Source organism: Cucurbita moschata, unplaced genomic scaffold, assembly GCF_002738365.1.
Source record: "Cucurbita moschata cultivar Rifu unplaced genomic scaffold, Cmos_1.0 Cmo_Scf00058, whole genome shotgun sequence".
NCBI lineage: Eukaryota > Viridiplantae > Streptophyta > Magnoliopsida > Cucurbitales > Cucurbitaceae > Cucurbita > Cucurbita moschata.
In genome coordinates, this window is record NW_019268574.1 from 619,374 (window position 1) to 631,523 (window position 12,150).

At 34.6% G+C, this 12,150-nt stretch overlaps 1 non-coding gene across 1 annotated transcript; it reads left to right on the forward strand.

Moving 5' to 3' along the window:
* Positions 1 to 364: 364 nt before the first annotated feature.
* TRNAR-UCU lies at positions 365 to 437 on the forward strand. Its single transcript has one exon. It is a non-coding gene; the product is annotated as a tRNA-Arg (tRNA).
* The last annotated feature ends 11,713 nt before the right edge of the window (positions 438 to 12,150 follow it).

The window sequence follows — 12,150 nt, forward strand, 5'->3', positions numbered from 1 at the left end:
CTATCCCTCTCGGTTTCATCGTAAATACTATACAACTTTTTTTTTTTTTTTTAATTTTCTCCCCTTTGGCAACAATTTTTAAGTAAAATGTGGCCACTTATGATCCATTTTAAACTCCTTTTGATGACAGATTTATGATGTAATTTCTTATAACAGGTAAATCATATTGATATTTATTTATTTTTTTAGTTCAAGAGATTTGTAACGATATTAATGGAATTCTGATGAAAAGAACCATGGAAATTGACTTACGAGAATAGTTTCTTCTGACAAACAATTATTCCTTTGCCAATCTGATCTACATATAAGTTGTAATCAATGAGCTCCACGTTCAGTTTACATCCAAGTGGTCACATAATGAAAAGCGCCCATGGCCTAATGGACAAGGCGTCTGACTTCTAATCAGGCGATTGTGGGTTCGAGTCCCACTGGGCGTGTTATGACTAGGCAAAGACCATAAACATGTTTAGAGTGATTTTATGGTCCTATGTTCAGATAGCATGAGACTAAGTTCGAGCGTGTGGGAGTGCATGAGAGTTATATGTCACGATCATACATCTTCAAGCATGTGGCGTCATGATCTTCACATGCTCATGACACTAGATAAAATAAAGAAAAATAATGTGAACTCTAAACTAACTTAAGGGCTACTAAATAGACATAAATGTGACGAACTCTACCTTTTGTTCCTAGCCGTCATTGCGATGTCACCATTAGTACGTGGGTGTCTTACCTTTACCTTAATAATAAGAGCAGTACGTAGTTTGAGTATTTTAAGAAATACTTAGTAAGTAACCGCACGTTTGAGGTCGAGAAATACAAACACGTGACATAATGGACCTATTATTTAAAAAGAAACATGGCATGGCCTTAGGTAGCTTTCCAGTCCGAGCAAGGTTGGATGTAAAGTACTCTCCTACACACGACCCAACCACGAGCACATGGACCCATCAAGCGGACTCACGTACCCCCTAGGCCTATCTGGCTAGCACTCGCTAATGTGCTTTCAGACACCACAGAGAGAAAATACCCACATAACATCATGACGAACATAAATGTCGTAAGTCGTACAATACACGTTTATACTAGTCATAACATAAAAGTATTTTGATGCATATGACACAAAAATGTATAAGGTCCACGTGCCTTAAAATAATGACATAAATTACGAGGCAAGTCAAACCTCCATCTATTTATCATGTAACGAGTTTGTGAATGATGCAGACATAGTTTCTATCAAAATTGTCTTACATAACATAACTTACACGTCATGGTCTATGGAGGTTTATACATCATAGATTATCATCATGATAACATATTATTACAACATAGTATAATCACACTAAAGTATAGCTTATAAGCACGACATAACACAACATTGAATAGCATAGCAATCATAATTCTGATATGTGCAAGGGCAACAAGTATGCATCATAATACGTAATACAATTCATCTGACCAAGCATATAGTAGAGTCACTTACTTGTGTAGGTTAAACAAGGTTTGTTAGTTTATCTGTGGAGCTAGTCTAAATTTTTTCCTTGAAATCAAGTCAACCTGTGTGAATTTACGACACCGAAATATGTAACAACCCTATTTTTTATAACTTTCCATCATCTCGTAGCATGAACTCTGCATATTGTATCTTTTGATCATTTGGGCAATTGATCAGCCTAAACACTATCTTTATTTAATTCAACCATAGTTGTGCCACTGTCAGATCATCTGTAGAACTACTAAAGTTACGAGGGTCATCCCTCTTGAAGTCTCGCAGATGCTTTTCTTTTTTGGTAGATGATGGGGTATTTTCCATTTGCGTTCTTACTATTGTTTGCATAATTGCTTGCAATGATTCCATGAGGTTAGTTGTGGGGTCTTGTGCGCCCAGAGGTGTCACTAGAGGTGGGGGAGGCACCATTTCGTCAGGTCGATTCATCGATTCCTCGCATATCGGACTTTGATCTCTTCTTTCCCATTCCTCTATCTCTAATAGGGATGCCCTCTTCCTCGTCCTCTAGATGACATAATCTATACATAGAACGTAACTACTAAGTCTATAATACTTAACTTACATACATTACATACTTCTCTAATCAATCACATGAATACATCCAACACATGCTTACAATCTTTCCGTTAATATAATTACATTAACATGCTTGTTATGTCTAACCTTGGATTATCATAATCACGTTAATATATCAAACATAATGTCAAATTTTATTTTAATAAAAATTAATCTACTACATGTAAACCAGTTACTATTTTTAAAAAGCATACCTAACGGTAACGGTACATCTATTGGAGGACCATAGAAGAACATGTATCATGCCTAAGGACATGATTGGGACCTAACATGATAGGGTTAGTAATGCAATCACACACCTAACATGGTTGGGACCTCTCTTAAAACTGTAACATGACATTAGACTCTTTCCAGTTTCAGGCAGGGTTTGATGTGTAGTACTTCTCCACCTGCGACCCACGTACGCGAACATGGACCTACTAGGCAGGCTCGTATACGTACTCTCTTAGGGCTTAATCAAGCACAATGCATTACACATCACCAGACGCCTAAGAAAAGGAAAGACCCCTATGAAATCATGACAAATATAAATATCAAAGTTAAACGCCCGTACTAGCATAACATAGCGGAGAAGTATCTCAATGCACATGACATACATACATGCATGAGGTCTCATGATCATTCATAACATGACATTAATTTCATTTTCTTTCTCCTTTCGTTCATAACATATTTCATATATGCATCATATATACATGACAATCATCACATAACCCATCACACAACTTTACATGGCAAGACATAACGTTACAGACATGAAATTTAATTTCATTCATAATATAGTGTAATGGACATCACATGCACACACAGCATACATCACATGACAATAAAAAGAGCATATAAGCATCACATAATGAATATGGTACATGCAGGAATCACAAGTAGGGGTGTACATTCAACCCGACAACCCGGACCAACCCAACCTGAACTATAAGGGTTGGGTTGGGTTGGATTGGCATTTTGGATAGGGTTGTTCATTTTTCTGAATCTAAATTGAATCGGTTCGGTTTTGGGTTCGTGGAACAAAACCTTCTGGTTGACCTGAGCGACTCGATGGAAATAAATATATAATGTATAATAATAATTTTAGTTTTAATGAGACCCACATTCAAGTATATTACATATTTTTCTTTGAATTTTTTTTTTTGTTATATTTTCAATAAAACTTTAAAAAAAAAAAAATTGACAACCCAATTTTCGTTTGTTATATTTTTAATAAAACTTAAAAAAAATTGACAACCCGACTCGAGGGTTGGGTTGGGTTGTGAAAAGATTGTATCGGTATTAATAAAACTTAAATTTTTTTTTTTGAATAATTATATTTTTTATATTTTATCTAAGATTGTATCCGTATAATTATAAAGCGTGCATTAATAAAACTTAAAAAAAATTGACAACCCAACTGGAAAATAGAGGGTTGGGTTGGGTTGGGTTGGGAAAAGATTGTATCCGTATTAATAAAACTTAAAAAAAAAATTATTTTTTTGAATAATTATATTTTTTATATTTTATCTTGTATCCGTATAATTATAAAGCGTGCATTAATAAAACTTTAAAAAAAATTGACAACCCAACTCAAAATAGAGGGTTAGGTTGGGTTGTGGAAAGATTGTATCCTTATAATTATAAAGCGTGCATTAATAAAACTTTAAAAAAATTGACAAAAAAAAAAAAAAATTAACAACCCAACTAAAAAACAGAGGGTTGGGTTGGGTTGTGAAAAGATTGTATCCCTGCATTAATAAAACTTAAAAATTCGAGGGTTGGGTTGGGTTGGGTTGTGAAAAGATTGTATCCGTGCATTAATAAAACTTAAAAAAAAAAAAATTGACAATCCAACCCAAAAATAGAGGGTTGGGTTGTGAAAAGTTTTGAATAAAACTAAAAAAACTGTTGACAACCCAACCCGAAAATAGAGGGTTAGGTTGGGTTGTGAAAAGGGTTGGGTTGGGTTGGGTTGTGAAAAGTTTTGAAAAGATTGTATCTTTATAATCATAAAGGGTGGATTAATAAAACTTAAAAAAAATTCACAACCCAACCCGAAAAGAGAGGGATGAGTTGGGTTGGGTTGGGTTGGGTTGTGAAAAGTTTTGCGTTGAGTTGGGTTACCAATCCAACCAATCCGAACTTTTGGGTTCGGTCAAAAAATCCCTCAACCCAATCCAACTCGAAGTACACCCCTAGCCACAAGGCAAGAATCATCATACATCAATTAATTATCTAACTCCAACAGCAACGTCACTTGCTTGGTTGGTCTTAGCCGAAATTACTAATTACTCTGTAGCCACTTCAAAAACTATATTCCAACGCTTAATTTTACCAATGTAAGACCATATCACATACTTTTACTTTAGACCATATCCATAACTTATTCTAGCAAAACATGACCATTATTTCCAAGATAAGTCTTAAAACTACCAAAATTTGGTAAATAGAGGTCTTACTGAACTCAAATGCCTTAAATAAGATCAGAAATAGCTTCATGAGGGTCGACAACTTAGGAAATGATATAGGTTTGTATATCGAGAAGCCTAAGCCGAGGAGCTGAGCCGCCAAGTCGAGCTTGAGCGAGCCGAGAAGCTAAGCCAAATGAGCCACTGAGCCAAATCGCAAAGTTGTCGAGTCGAGTCGGAGGAGCCGCAGTTGGAAATGGGTCACGTGTCAGGCACGTGAAGTGCTGAGGGCACGGGTTGTCACACGAGTCAAGGTGCGAGTACAGGTCCCTGGCTGCAGGATGTTAGGCTTAGTTGACCCACGTCTGAAGAGTAGACGTCTTCACAGGTCGAAATGAGTTGGGTCGTGCACGTCTAGAATAGGTATTAGCTTTATGGGCTGCAATGGGTTAGGTTTGTGGGTTAGGACTCCGACTTAAGTCCAAGCAGCTTTGCCTCCTTCGCTCAAGAACGCATAGTAATCCTTGATCTTTCTCCCCTCTTTTTTGACGGCTTTATGACGTCGTTTATGCACGATCCTATTGTCATTTGTCTACCTCTCGTTTATACAATAATACGACACTCCATTGCTCCTAAAACCCAAAAATCTTAACTAAAATTTGAAATCTTTGTGGGGTAATCTCTCAGTTTCCTTTTCAAACAATGCTCTCATTTTCTTGCTTGGATAACTCTCGGATGCGTAGGAGGGTTGCATAATGAAGAAAAGATTATGTTGGTGATGGAGAGCATGAAGGGTTTTTAAGGGGGGTTATGGTTGGTTACTCTACAGATATAATGTCTGATTCCCTGCGAAATTTAAGTTTATCGTTTTTTTTCCAAACTTCTACACAACCTCGTTTCTTTTATAGGACCTCTAAAAACCTGATTCTAAAACAATTATGGTTATAATCGATCTATGAACGGTCTGAATGACCAAAAAATGTCATGTACATCATTTATATTGTAGTGATGCACATACACCGTGGAAATCTAACTGAGAAATTCTTAGCCCTCGTGGTAGTATGAGCAAATTACTTAGAAATTTTTTAAATTTTTTTTTTTTTTTAACCATTCCTCTTTATCTTCAAATGTCTTATTCTCCCTTCTTTGAATAATCTTTTAATTAATTTTATTTAAACATAATATTACAGTTTTAAATAACTATTTTATTTTTTTATTTTTATTTCAATAAAATTATTCTCCAAAAAAAAAATTTAAAAATTTCTAAGTAATTTTATTTAAACCAATAAATAATCGGTTTATCAAACACGTTTGCTAAAAAATTTATTGCTTGAGAGATTTGAATTCTCACGAGGAAACTCTATGTACTTAACAAGCACACATCTTAACTACTCGCCCAAAGAAACAACTTTTAATGGATGATCGGTGGATCATGGACTGATGATCGATGACAGGAGCATGCAAGAGTTTTCCAGCGGGGAGTGCTATTAGATTTGTATTATTGTCCCTGTTTTATATTTTAATGTCGTTTCATAACTAAAATGATCAAAATGCTCTTATAGTTACGTTCCACTAGTTTATGACCAAGTGACCTCTATATGACATGAAATTTAATAAGAAACTGCCTAAAAGAATTATCAAATTTCAAGATCAATAGAACAGACTTAAACCAAAATTTAGGGATAAATGAGCAAACTATCCCTATAATAATTATGAGTTGATTAAAGATTCTAAAGGACTCCAAAGGATAAAAAATAAAAAAAGAAAAAAAGAAAAAAACTTTATATGAGACTCGAGGATAATTATGTGAGGTCTCACTAGAGTATTAGAACATGTTTGGGTATGAACCAAGAGGAAATGACGAAATTACCCCTTAAAATCCTTTACAAGATGGTTAGGAAGCGATAAGATTTATTAATACCAAGTGACAAGATGCTTAGGAAGATTTATGCATGCGAAAAAAATTTATATGACTCATATGGATTTTAAAGCATACGTGTTAAGAAATTCTTTTTGGTTGTGCCTCAAGACTTAACAAAGAAATCTTAGAACTAGAAACCGAGATACCTAAAAAACCTCCTAATATGCAATGAAACTTGGTCATACGACACAGACTACGTCGTAGGGAACACATGAAGTCCTAGGCATAGGTACTCAGACTATGTCGCAGAGAACACATGAAGACCTAGACATAGGTATGTAGATTGTATCGTAGGGAGTACATGAAGTCCTTGATATAGGTATGCAGATTGTATCACACGAAAAACATGAAGCCCTAAATTGGGAGTTAAAGACTAAATTAAATATCTAAGATATTCCAACATTAGTATCAACATGATATATCAATTTCAACAAAGAGTCTGAGCCATGAATTCACTTGAAGTATGGATAGCACGATGAAATAGAGTTCAAGTAGATCGAGCCATATATATGCTAGCTACTAGGCCAAAACTTCAAACACCTTTCCATTTTTTTATGGAATATGTTAATTTTGATAGTCAAAAGGAAAAAATGCATAGTCGGTCGTCTAGATTGATATAAAGGCACCAAATTGTAAATTTACTTGATTTAGTGAGGTGATTTAGAAGGTTTGTTCATATGTTCCAAGTTTAACTTAGTATGTTTCGGATGAAATGACAAGTTAATCTCATGTTTCATCGAACTTTTTGACATTGTAGATTGATCTGAACAGAGATATAAGACTAGGCTTACCATTGTCCCTCTCTGAAGTGCATAATGTATGTCAAATATCCATGTTTCGCAAATACTTGACTAACGAGAGGCTAAATAAAAAATCTCATAACGAGATTTGAATTTTAAATTTTGTATTTTTTTACAAACTATGCGGAGGTACTGCGAGAAAGTTGGCCGCAAGTGCAAGAAGTTGGACCTAACGAATTATATTGTATTAATAATCGAAGAAGACATAGCAAAATTCATTTACCTCCATTTACTCGAGGGGTAAATTCTAACATCACAAACCAAAATTTAGAGAGTCAATAGGAGAAAAGATTACTACATAATCATTGCCTTTCGTTTTTGTGAATATCTTTTAACTACTAATCGAGTCTTGAAACTTCTGCCATCTGGTTAAGTCTTGATTCTGGACACTACTTGTTCATTAGAGCTCTCTTTATTATGGACAACTCAATCAACACCCACATATTATTCTTTTCAAGTGAACTCATTGATCATTCATATTTCCACTTCGTTGAACCCGCCACCTATACAGGCTCATCAATGAACTATGGTCCTCTTAAGTTAGTTAGTAACAAGTATGGTAATGAATGTGAATATCTATTAGATGGTCTAATAGTCGTGGATGATCTCCTTAACACCTACTTAGGTGTGAATTTTTTTAGTAGTAATCTTACGAGTTTCTTTAGATTCTACACCGATATTACTTGGTAAATTTTTCAGCAACTCATCTTAACTCCCACTTGCTTCATAGTCTTTAGGCTTCTTTTTTCCTTGTATGACATTTCCATCAAAATTTATGTCACAATGTCTCATAATTTTTCTGTTCCTGTCATCCCAAAATTTATACCCGAATAAGTCAGAACAATAGCTTATGAAGTAGTACTTCACACCCTTAACATCAAGTTTTTCTCTCTTCTCTTGATCAACATTTTCATACATAGTGTAACTAAAAGTTCTCAAGTGAGAGTACTTTAATTCATTTTGTGTCCATAACTCTTCTCGCTATTCGAACCCCAAGGGTATTAACGACCCTCTATTGATCAAGTAGGTTGTTATATTCACAACATCAACCCATAATTCTTTGGTAATCTAGAATAAATTCTCCTACTCCTTGCTCGCTCATTCAATGTTCTTTTCATCCTTTCAGCAACATCATTTTCTCTTGTCTTACTAGGAACTATCATCATTAATCTAATTCCCTCATATACAAAAAATTTCTTTAAATTCTAATTTGTTGTACTCTTCTCCACCGTTTGACATCAAACATTTGATCTTCCAATCGATATGATTTTCAACTTTAGCTTTCCACTTCTGGAAGGGGCAAACACATCTGATTTTTGTTTCAAGAAATAAACCAATATCTTCCTACTAAAATCATCCATGAAGGTGACATAAAACATGGATTCACCGGGTGATGGAACTTGAGATTGTTTCCATACATTTATATGGACCAATTCCAACCGTACTTCCTTCGGTTCTTTAGAAGTATTTGTGAAGCTAACTTGTTTTTACTTGCCCATAACACATCTCTCACAAAGACCCATATCAACAAATTTTAGGCCTTCTAGAACTCCTTTAGCTAGCATCTTAATTCACTTAATGCACATATTTTCAAGTCAATTGTGTCATAGACTTAAAGGGGAAAACTCTCAGCAATAGCAGTCATGTTTATACACCCTACAATGGTGTATAAAGTTCTATAGTTTGTATGATGTGCTACCACCATAGCACCCTTCACGAACTTACCCGGACTCTTTTCAAACTCTACTACATAACCTATGTTTTCCACTAACCAATGGAGATCAAGTTCTTCTTGAGACCTAAGATATACTGACATCCTTTAATGTCCACTGATCTTTTGTTGAAGTTTGTACATGAACATCTCTCGTTCCTTCAATCTCCAAAGCTTTGTTGTCAACGAGATACACCTTCTCAAAATTTCTAAATTTGAAACTTCAAAACAGTTCCTCGTTTGGAGATAAATGAAAAGATGTACCTGAATAAAAAATCCAGGTTTCAATCGAGTTGAATTAGAGCCTCCTCTATATCTTTTCCTAAACTTATATCAAGATTGTCATCTCTAGATTTGTGATTCTGCTTCTTCTTCCGTTTCGTACAATATGTCTGAAAGTGCCTCTTATCTCTACAATTTTAACACGTTACGTTTGGGTGTGTTTGAATATTTTTCTTGGTTCTTTGATTTTTATCGACCGTGTATATTTGGGTCCTTCGATTTACTTCTTCTCCTCCGATAAACACTGAAAGCACTTTCCAATTAATCTCCAATTTCTAGTTTGTAAATGCTTTATTTGAAAACTACATCTCGAATTCATCAAACTTTAGTTTCTCCAAGCCTCGAGAATAGCGGATCAGAATAACAAAAGTATCCTACTATTCAGGTAAATATGACATCAAATTCAATGTTTTAATTTTATTTTCGAAGTTAATTTCCACAAAGCAAAATTACTTACAATCATATTGAAGTCATTTATATGATTTGTAATAGTTCCATCTTCAAATATTTGTAAATTGAACAATCTACGCATTAAATATACCGTATTCATAGCCGAGGATTTTTCATACATATTTGACATTGCCTTCAACCAATCTGAGGTTGTCTTCTTCTTGAAGATATTGAACGTCACGTTTCTGGATAGCGTCAACATCTTCAACCTTAGAGCTTTTCCAATCCTTGAGCTTCTACAACTCTATAGTCATGGTATCTAACTTCACCCCAAATAAGGATTCATGATGATCTTTATGATACAAATACATCTTCCAAGACTAAATTTGAATCCACAAAACTTCTTGATTCCAATCTTTTAACTTTCGATCTTCATAGATGGGGTGAGTATCTCTTAGCTTTGATACCAATTATTTTGATTATATAACAACTCACACAATCAATCATCATACTAATAAAAGGTAAACTATAACCCTTTGTTCCTTTTCTTTTCCTTTTTACTTTTCTCTTTTTCTCCGAATATGATCGGTTTAGGATCTCTTCAAACCCCCAAATGATCCTTTTGCCCCTTGGTTGACTTTGACCAACATTTTTTTTATTTTTTATTTTTTTTTATATCTAATCTAGGTTTTCGAGATCATTATAAGCATTTTTTTGTGTCTACCACAACCTCAAGTTCGACCTCTAAGACTCTCAATAAAAGTTTAGAAGTCTATCTTAAAAGGAAAAATAGAGAAAATTAATTCTCATTAGAGCTCGAACACTACATATTATCCCCTACTTCAAAACATTTATCCTTAAAAGTTGTTTATGCTCAATTCCCATGGTAGGTCAACCTTAGGTCTACTTATCTCACTTGCATTGTGATGCCATTCCGACCCTTTCTCCACTGGTTCATAACCTTAGTTATTTGCTTAACTCGCGTCCTTCCATGTTCAAAGAGGTTGTAATAATCCCTATCGTCCTCCGGAACCCCTCCTTGAGTTCTTTGACCACTATAGTGCACCAAGAGCTACCCTATCCTTTGTGCATCCTACCCTATCCTTTGTACATGATGCACTCTTAGTAACAGAGTGAGTAATTGAATGGTTGATGAGAAGATTGTATTATGAAGAGAAAAAAAGCTCCATGTATATAGACAGAATACAAAAGATATTTAGAAAGTCTACCTAAGAATCTATAGAAAATTTGGTAACAAACCAGTAAACAAATCAAAATTAAATCAACAACTAACTTAAGATTTAATCAGAAACTAACTGACATCAATCTAAACAAACACGTGATCTTTAACACTCTTCTTGTTTAGATGCTCTTAACTCCAAGCTTTTTCTTAAACACCCATCTTACTCCAATTATCTTTCTGTTTAGAGGTCGATCAACCAACTCCCAGATTTTTTTTTTCGATCACCAAAAGCTCCTCCTCTCACAAGTGCACCATCAACCAAAGCATCTTGTCGTTCATCTTCAAACTCTTCTAACATGCTCCCAAATATTAAATTGTTTTGTGCATTAGAAATTTGATTCACCTTAGTCAGTTCTTCCCAATTTCATTGCTCATTTCCAGTAAAATGAACATCTCGGCTCACAATAACACGACTAGTGTGTGGTAGAAAAACTCTGTGGATATAATGCTATATCCAACAAAGATGTCAACTTCTGCCTTTTTGTCAAGCTTATCACGCTTGACAAGTGGAATGTAAGTGAAGCAAAGACACCCAAATGCTCTAAGGAGCATTAAAGATGGTTTGTAACCATACAAAACTTCAAATGGTGTCAGGTCCTTAATAGCTTTTGCAAGCACACAACAGTATTCGCTGCTTTTCCCCAAAAACATTCTTGAAGATTCTTCTCATGAAGCATGCATCTCGTCCTCTCCATTATAAATCTTTCCTCCTTTCACTGACGTCATTCTTGTCAAAGAAAAACTCACCAATTGTGAAATAAATCTCACACAAACTAACGATAGAAGGAGACAAAAAACACTCTGTTTATCTCAAAAAACCTTCTTTTATTACTTCTCTGTTTCTTTTCTTTTTTTCTCTACTTTTCACAATAGGAAGAACAATATATTTATAAGCTCTCCTAAAACTAAATATAACCATGGAATGCCACTGTTTCCTGACCCATGAAACACCACTATTTCCAAAAATAAATCTTGGCCTTTCATTTTCAAGTATTTTGGCATTTTCATTTACTACTGACTTTTCAATTAAAAACCCACTAAAATTAACGAACTAAAAAATAACATTTAACGTTTATTCAATAATTTTGTTGAAGAGTGTATGGTGCTGTCAATTGATGTTCAATTCCAGCTTCTTCACAAAAGTTGTTAAAAGTTTTCGAACTGTACTCCTTGCCATTATCTAATCCTATAGTCTCAATCAAACATGCACTTTCATTCTCAACTCTGACTTTGAATTTCTAAAATATACCCGCAACTTCTGACTTTTGCTTCAGCAAGAAAATCCAACATATTCTTGTTAAATCATCAATAAAAACAATGTAAT